Raw genomic sequence first — 9,244 nt, forward strand, 5'->3', positions numbered from 1 at the left:
TTGCCCAGTCACCCAGTTTTGTGAGATCCCGTTGTAACTCTTTGCAGTCAGCTTTTTGTGTATCATTGTTCTCCCCTTTTTCAAGAACATTTATAAGTTTAACAGCAGTGATTCAAATGCAAATCCCAGCAGCACAACACTCATTCCCACTCTTTTCCCCTCTATCTTGTAAGTGGTGTACCCAATGTCTTCACGATGATCTAATGATCCTACTTGAATGCCCCGCCTTTTGTTATTCTTAATCACCCCGCCTCTCTCTTTTTATAACAAACTCCCTGCGCCAAAGGCAAAGCTGAAAACAGCTCAAACTCTGTTGCATTTAAGACCTGTCTCTGGAGTCAGGGTATGGGCTTTAAACAGACCTCAAGCATGACATTTAGGGGTTCAAACTCCAGGGAGGGCTACTGCCCCCTAGGCTCTCATAAATGGTGCCCTTGTTCAGCAGCCACCAGCTCTGAAAGCAGCAATGCAGAAGTAAGTGCAGCATGGGGACGGTATGGCCTCCCTTCCTTCTGCACTGCTGCTGGTGGGAAGCTGACTTCAGAGCTGAGCACCCGGTCGACATTACAACCACTGCGTTCCAGCTGCCTGGCTGTGAAGGCAGTGCAGAAGTGAGGGTAGCAATATATGACCTTCCTGAAATAACCTTGTTATCCCCCTCCAACTCCTTTTTGGGTCAGGATCCCCCATTTGAGAACTGCTAGTATTTCCTGTGAAATCTGTATAGCATAGGGCAGTGTTTCCCAATTGGTGGTTCCGCTAAGCGAAAGTAAAGGTTCCACAAGAACCCGGCGCTCCCCCGTCCCCTCTTAAAGAGACAGAGACAGAACCTTTTCAAGCTAAAAAGTGTTCCGTAGGCCAAATAAAATTGGGAAACACTGGTATAGGGGGTAAAAGCACACAAAAGGCCAGATTTCACAGTCCATGATGCATTTTGCATGGTTGTGAATTTATTAGGGCCCTAATTATTATATAGTACTACAGTGCAGCCTAGAAGTTTCAGCTGAGATTAGGGTCCCACAGTGCCAAGTGCTGTGAGAAAACTAACAAATGCACATACTAAGAGAGAGTGCTTGCTATGAGGAGTGTACAAGACCGACAAGAATGGGAAGGGAACAAGAAGTACAAGGAGGTGAAGAGAGTTGCCCAAGGTCACACAGCAAGTCAGTGGCAGAACTGGGAATCAAACCCAGGTCTCTTGACTCCAAGATTACTACCATATCCAATATAAATAGTGGTCTCTGTAGTTAATGTAGCCATGATAAAAATGAGTAAGGGATGTTATACTCATGCTTCTTCAGGTCATTATCCAGTCACTAATTGCCTGGATTAAGGGAGGAAACGTCCCCTACAGAAACTATATTATAAATTGTCCACAATAGAGGCTTTCTACTTTCCTCTGAAGCATCTGGCCACTGGCAGAGAATAAATGTATAACTTTGCCAGTTCATAGAGGCTGGCTGTGTGCTAGGTAACAACATTTTGGTGATGTGTGAGAGCAGTAACAAGGGTTATTGACACAGAGATTCACAGATGTAAGGCCAGAAGGGGCCATTATAGCATCTAATCTAAGGGGGGGGGGACAAAATTGCCTGGCCCATGAGCAAGGTGGAGGGGGGCGGCTCTGCACTTGTGGAAGGGGCAGGGCTGGGGCTACCCTCCCCCTGCCAGCCCTTCAGCACTGCCTGGATCATGCTGCCTGGGAATCTAGTAGGCTTGCCAGATAGTTTAAAAAAAATACCGAACATGGTGGGAAAAAAATTGGCTGAGCCAAAAAAAAAAAAAAAAAGTCACTGCGCCTTTAAATCTCCACGTTTCCCCCCATCCCCACCAGACATGGCAGGGGAAGAATGTCCCAAGTGGACTTCCATCCGAGGAAAACAGAAAATACTGGACATTTTACATGTCAGGTATTTTCTGTGTTTTTTTACTGGACAGAAGCTGCAAATACTGGACTGTCCGGGCCAATACCGGACACTTGGCAACCCTAGAATCCAGTGGCGATGAGTGTTGTGCAGCTGGGATCTAGGCTGCAGAATTCTATCCACTTACGGTACTCCTGTGTTGATCCCAATTACTAGTGTTTGACTAAAGCTTGTCTTCCAGAAAGGTATTTAGTTTTGATTTGTAGACTCCAGCACTTCCATGGTAGTTTGTTCGAATGGCTAATCATCCACCCTGTTAAAAATTGTGTGCCTTTTTTCTAATTTGAATATGTGTGGCTTTAGCATCCACCCACTGGTTCCTTTTAAGGCCATCTCCTGTTGTTCCACTGGTGAACACAGTCCCTATACCAGAAAGAGCAGGCACTCTGTAGTTCAAAGGAGATTTTTCCAGTACTCGGTATGTGTTTTCTGTGTAAACAGTTCAATACAAAGAAAGCCTTTTAGAGCAGAAAGAATTATTTTAGCAGTACACAGGGTCTCACGTATTTTTATTCAGACTCAGATAACATACTAAAGGAAATGTTTAAAAATCTTTCTGCATCCATTTCAAAGTCTTTGATGGTTCTCTGCAGTGGAGCAGGGAAAGAGAAGCATTTGCCAAACCAAATTGAGATCTGCATCGACTTGTTTATCTTTGGGATGTATTGCCTTGGACAAGACAGAGAATACTTTAAATCCTTTCTTTCCTTGCCCTCACTTTTTAAGTGACCCTCCTCTTCATCCAGCCAGATAAGTAGACTTGCTCCTCACAGGCTCCTGTTTGTTTACACAATAAGTAACAACATACACAGGAAATGGATATTATTTTCCTTAAAGTCTTTGAAAGAAAAAAAACACATCACAAATGAGTGCCCACAGCGAAAGCCTTCAATGGAGAGTGAAATATTTAGTACTGAGAGGGAGCGCTACAGGATGAACCTCTCTAGTCTGGCGCCCTTGGGACCTGACCAGTGCCAAACCAAAGAATTTGCCAGACCATGGGAGGTCAATGTTGTCTAGCAGCATTACCAACATTTCTACTGCTTCCTGGGCTCTTAGAAGACATTTAGGTGTAAATTAGAACTAAATAATAGCACAGAACACTGGGAGCCAGGACTGGTGGCTGTAAACACACATAATGGGACCACGGGAAATTTGGCCATACCCATGATAAGTGGCCATCTTGTTAAGTAAAATCATTCTGGATCCCGGATATTGCCGGTCCAGAGAATGCCAGACTAGAGAGGTTCAATCTGTAGTTGGTTAGTGCTAGAGTGTTGGTCAGATCCTGCTTCTGCACTGAACTCTGTGTGTGGGTATCTCTGTGTGGAACCCCACTGAAGTCTGATACTTAAATGTGGATGTAGGGTGATGTTCAGACTTGTGCAGTATTATGCATCACTTAAGTTCCAGTGAAAACCTCTTTTGAGGGCTGGTGTAACCCACACAAGATTCATGCTGGTGTAACCCACACACTTAGGTTATGTCTATACGGCGCTGTTTTGCGCAAGAAATATGCAAATGAGGTGAAGCATAGAATATCACCACACCTCATTTGCATAAATAATGAGTGGCTGCTTTTTGCACAAGAGGCTTTTGTGCAAAACCCCCCACTTGCACAAGAGCTGTTCTTCCGCTTTTTTTCAGGAAGAACGGCTCTTGCGCAAGTGGGGGGTTTGCGCAAAAAAAGAGCCGTGTAGACTCCTGGGTTTACTGGCACTTAGTCTACTTACAGAGAGAAAGAATGAGTCTGCTCTACAGCCTTAACTGAGAGGCAACTGGCTTTTAGCTCAAGTGGTAGAGGCTCATACCCTAAACTTCACAGATCACAGGTTCCTGTCGGCATTATACTGGCTTTCTGTAGAGAATAGAATTTCACTCTCAGGTGCCTAAATTTAGGTGCTTTCTCTGTCTAGATGAAATGTAAATAGTCTCAAGCTAATACTAAGCGTATGTCTACGCTACAGAGTTTTTTTTGAAAAACGGCGATTTTTCTGAAAAATCTTCAATTATGCCCACACTGCAATTGCATTCTTTCAAAAAAAAATTTGAAAGAACGGAGAGGTTTTTCCGACATCGGTAAATCTCTTTCTATGAGGAAGAAGCCTTTTTCCAAAAGAGCTCTTTCAGGAAAAGGCGTGTGTGGACTGGGAAGAGGGAGTTCTTTTGCAAGAAGAGGAAAGAGGATAAAGCACAGGTGCCCTGGTGGCCATTCAGTCCATAGCAATCACAGCTTACATGCGAGTTAATGTCCATTCAGGGTGGACGGTATCTGTTGAAAAAGCAGATCACTTTTTCGATGTACTTTTGCAGTGTGCACGCTCTCTTTCAGAAGAAGATTTTTCGGAAGATCTCTTTTGGAAAAGCTTCTTCTGAAAGAAGCCTGCAGTCTAGACATAGCCTTACTGAATAGGTACCTGCATCACATCTGGCCCTACTTACTTCTCTTGGTGCCTATCTCAGCAGAGAAGCCAGTGACTGAATGGGCTGTGCTGACTAAATTACCCATTCAGTCTAAGAAGCGGCACGTTGCAGCAGCATGGAGTGAGTGTGGGGGAGGCTGCACTACTGATTTTTCTGCAGGACTTGGGCCAGTTATTGCCCACTGCTGTCTTAAGTGATAGTGAATTCCCCTTGACTTCAGCAGGAATTAAGAGTGTGCAGCGCCTCACAGAACTGTCCATATCAAACCTATGGTGATGTAGCTCTCAGTATGGATCATGATCAGCTAGAAAGGCCATGAGATTATGTAAGAAAGCCTTATAGTTCATGTGATCAACAATACAACAGCAACAATCGATTCTAATTTCTAAAGACTCTCTATATATGTAGACACCAACGTACATATTGTAGGTACGATGAGTGTTTAAGGCTATACAATGCTTTCCCAGACTTTCTGTATGAATTGAACACAATGGAATTAAAGATGATATGTAAATGAATGCATGAAAATTGGCAAAATCCCAAATCTTTATTTATCTTCATGAATTTCTCAGGATGACTCAGAGCCATAATAACAGAGGAAAATATAAAGTAGCAGATATTTTTTTCCAGCTGTGGAAACTGTGTACAAGACAAACAACAGTGAAATGTATCTGGATCTGGACACGATTGTGTTTGCTCATGTTTTCAACTTTGTCAGGTCTTGTCCTCATATGAGCACCGGATGGAGGATGCTCTCCTCATATCCAAATATTGGTTCTGTTCTGCATCACGGAAGTCAATAGCAGACTTCCATTGACTTCTCTGGGAGTAGGGTTGGGCAGTGAATCCATCAGAGCGTGATTTTTAATCAGGTAATTTACATTGTGAATATCAGGTGAGATTTTCACACACATTTTAGTGACATAGGAGCATAAATCCCAAGTCAATGGTATTTGTGCTCCTAATCAGGTAGGTGCTATTAAGAACCCCATCCTCAACCACCCAAAATAGTGACCCACGATTTTCAATTAGTTGTTTTAGAGGGGTAGTGTTAGTCTGTAACTGAAAAAACCTTGTGTTCAATGAGTTGTTCTTTGCATATGGATTTCTTTCTTGTTGTTTCGTTAAGAAAACAAACCCCTCTTTGAATAGCACCTACCTGTAGGGCCTGATCCAGCATGAGGGCTCCTAGGCACTATGGCAATAGAAATAATAATTTTATACAAATGAGTATATCGACTCCTTTCAAAAGTGCTTGGATCCATGTGCATTTGTAATCACTGTCCCACATGGCAGCAAATAGAAATTGCACGTTTAGTTACAAGTTTTATGCACTGGAATAACATTGAGACATACATTGCTTTTCCCGCGAAGGTGCCAGAGAGGTGGGCGGGCACTTTAGAGTATTACAACAGCTACTTCAGTGCTATCCAGACAATGCAATGAAGAACTCTTAGGCCCAGATCTTCAAAGGTCCTTAGCCTCCAAACATCCATTTAATTAGATGGATGTTAGGAGCCTAAATATCTCCATGGATCTGAGCTTTACTGTAAAGTAACAGACAACAGTTAGCTCCCATATTAGTCCTTTACACTGTCAAGACTTTCTAAGATAAGAGATTGTGTGATCCCTCAAGGTCATTTCAAGGCATCTGTTCTTACTGCATGTTTAACTTCATTCTCTGACTCACAAGGATGGTTTTATTGGCTTTTTAATATTGGGTGAAATTCCCTCTCTGCTGAGGCACAGCACAAGGTCCCCATGCGCCGTGTCAGGCTCACCTAAACATTATTCCAAGCTTAAGTGGAATTTAAAAGTGAAATACAAATCTTGTGCTGGACTTCTGCAGAGGGGTGATTTTCACCTGTTGCAATTTTGGGGAGCATGTGTATTTATTGATCTTAAAAGCAGTGCACTATTTAACCAAGCACATGGTGAAAGAACCAATAATTCCTTGTCATGTGAAAAGCACATTAGGGTTTGTCATCACCCACTCATAGAGCCAGATCCTCACCTGATGTCAGTCCCTGTGGTTACACTGATGTCAGCTGAGCTGTGCAGGTTTATATCAGCTGAGGATTTCAGAGTTTAGCAACAAAGACACGTTAGCGACCAAACTTTGTCCAACTATGGCTAGCCAAGTGATGACCGGGGGCATAAAAACAATGTGGGCATTTCATAAAGAATACAAACCAGTAAAATATAGAAACTTTTTAGTCTGTTTAACATAAATAGCTGATCTGTGCATGGATGGAATCAGATCTGTATGGCATACCCACATTAGTAATCTCATCTCAGAAAGAAGGTTCCAGGTCCACAATTGGTATCAAAATCACATGTTGGAGGAGGGACATAAGATACCAACTTGCTATCAGCTACAAGGTTCTTTGGGTCGGGGGCGGCTGACCCACAGAAAAATCACTCAGGGGTTGGAGGTTGCAGAGAGACTGGAATGCCAGTGTGGGCTCCCCAATGCTGGGGGAGACCCTAAGCTTTAGGGGCCAGATCCAGGCAACCCAGGGGCTACATCTGGCCCCCGGGCCTGAGGTTCCCCACCCCTGGTCTAGAACTGATTGTTCAGAGATCACCCCCAGCCTAGATGTGCAACACAAAGTCACAGACCCATTTATGGACCAGTTAGCTAGAATGAGGAGGTCCAGTTAGCTGATAGCCCTGGACTCTTTGTCAAAAACTCAAGCAATCAGACAGGGGAACCAGAGAGAACTAACGTTTGCTAAGCTTGCATTTCATTATCCATCCATGAGATGGTGGTAATACAGTAGAGTCTCGATTTTCCAACCTTCACTTATCCGACATTCCGTTTTATCCGATGTGCCGCCCATCACGTGATGGCAAGGGGCTCCAGGGACGCTTCGCACCACAATGGCCTTGCTTTCCCTTTTTCCAGCAGTGGGCAGGAGCTCTCCTCAGCCTGGCACACGCAGTGTGGGCTCGGCAACCTTGCCTCCCCACCCGACGCCTGGGGCAGCTCATGCCCGTGCTGAGGGCTTGCCCAGCGCTCAGGTGTGCTGGGCCCATGCCCTGCTTGGGGCCTGATCCTGGCTGTCCTAGGTTCGGGCCTGGACCCACTTCCCCCTCCCAAAGCTTTGCAGTCTGGGGGGAGGAGGGAGGAGGGAGAGAGATGCCCCACTGTGGAGTGAGCCCGGCTCCCGGCCGGAGCAAGGGGGGCGTCCAGGGGCCTGGGGGAAGAGAAAGGAAGAGAAAGGGGGAGGACGCGGCCCCTCACGAGGATGCAGCAGCCGGAATTCACTGGGGAGGGGGCAGCATGTGTGCCAACCGCCACCAAGACAAAGAGCGGAGCCCGCCTGGGAGGTGCTCCCCCTTAGCCGCCACCGTTGCTGCCATTACTGCTCTGCTCCCGCCCCTCGGCTGGAGCGCACCGGGTCCCTGCTCCACGAGCCAGCGCCGCCCGGCCCAAGGTGAGAGTGGGGCTGGGATCCACCACAAACTTGTGGTGGCTGCTGATAGGGAGTTGGGCAGCCCCGGGGGGCACTGCTGGGCCTAGCGCCCTCCCCCCGCCGTGTGAGTCCCAAGGCAGAGCCCTAGATCTTACTCCTGTTTGGGAGAAATACTAGTGATGATCAAGGTGGCAGATTCAGAACTGGACCCCGCAAGGTATTACAAAGGGTGAATTTATAAAATTAAAAGAATTATCCCTATTATTCGACATTTCCATTATCCGACCATCCTCCGGTCCCATTTAGGTCGGATAATTGAGACTTTACTGTAATGGTGTTGTGAGTCAGACTCTTCGTTCACCGCTAATAGTCCAGTGTTGCGCGAATCTTTCTTAACCAAGGGATACTGTGTCCAAGTAGGGAAATCTAGGAGGATCTGGTGAGCACAATATTTAATATAGCAGTACAGCCTGTGGAGACTATATTCCACTTACACTTCTCCATTTTGCTCTACTGGCTGCTGGGGTCCCTGAGTGATGCTGCCATAGCAACATGTCAAGCGTATTTATGTTGTTTTCATCCTGAGAGACCCCAAAGCATTTTACACACTGGAAGGCCAAATTCAGAAGCAACTGGTGTCACATGCCTCTTCCTCCTCTGCCCTGCTCAGTGTGTCAGATGCATCAAGGTCTGCCCTTTGATTTGTAACCCAGCGTGCTTTAGAGACACAGTTTGCATGTGTTCCTAAGAATTGCCTCAAAGACACAATACTTTAGGGCTACGTCTAGACTGGCATCATTTTCCGCAAATGCTTTTAACGGAAAAGTTTTCCGTTAAAAGCATTTGCGGAAAAGAGTGTCTAGATTGGCACGGACGCTTTTCCGCAAAAGCACTTTTTGCGGAAAAGCGTCCATGCCAATCTAGACGCGATTTCTGCAAAAAGCCCCGATCGCCATTTTTGCGATCAGGGCTTTTTTGCGCAAAACAAATCTGAGCTGTCTACACTGGCCCTTTTGCACAAAAGCTTTGCACAAAAGGACTTTTGCCCGAATGGGAGCATCATAGTATTTCTGCAAGAAGCACTGATTTCTTACAGTGCTTTTGCGGAAATTCAAGCAGCCAGTGTAGACAGCTGGCAAGTTTTCCGCAAAAGTGGCTGATTTTCTGAAAAAACTGGCCAGTCTAGACACAGCCTGTTTTGCAGACCAAGTAATGCTACACTGCCCTTGCTAAACACGTGGAGAGAGACTCTTCCTATACAAATGGCCCATGAAGGGGATAGTTCCTATATAGGTGAGGTGGCAGGGTAAGGGCACAACCCAATAAGCAAAATGAGGAGGGGGCAGTACTTTATCTGGCAGGAAGAGAATGCCACACTATAGGTAGGATTGGGGAGGAGATAATCTCCCCTATATATGTGTAGGTGAGTGTGACCCCTATACATGTTGAGGGAGGTGGTCTCTCTACATATGAGCA

The sequence above is a fragment of the Pelodiscus sinensis genome, chromosome 20, assembly GCF_049634645.1.
Source record: "Pelodiscus sinensis isolate JC-2024 chromosome 20, ASM4963464v1, whole genome shotgun sequence".
NCBI classification, from domain to species: domain Eukaryota; kingdom Metazoa; phylum Chordata; order Testudines; family Trionychidae; genus Pelodiscus; species Pelodiscus sinensis.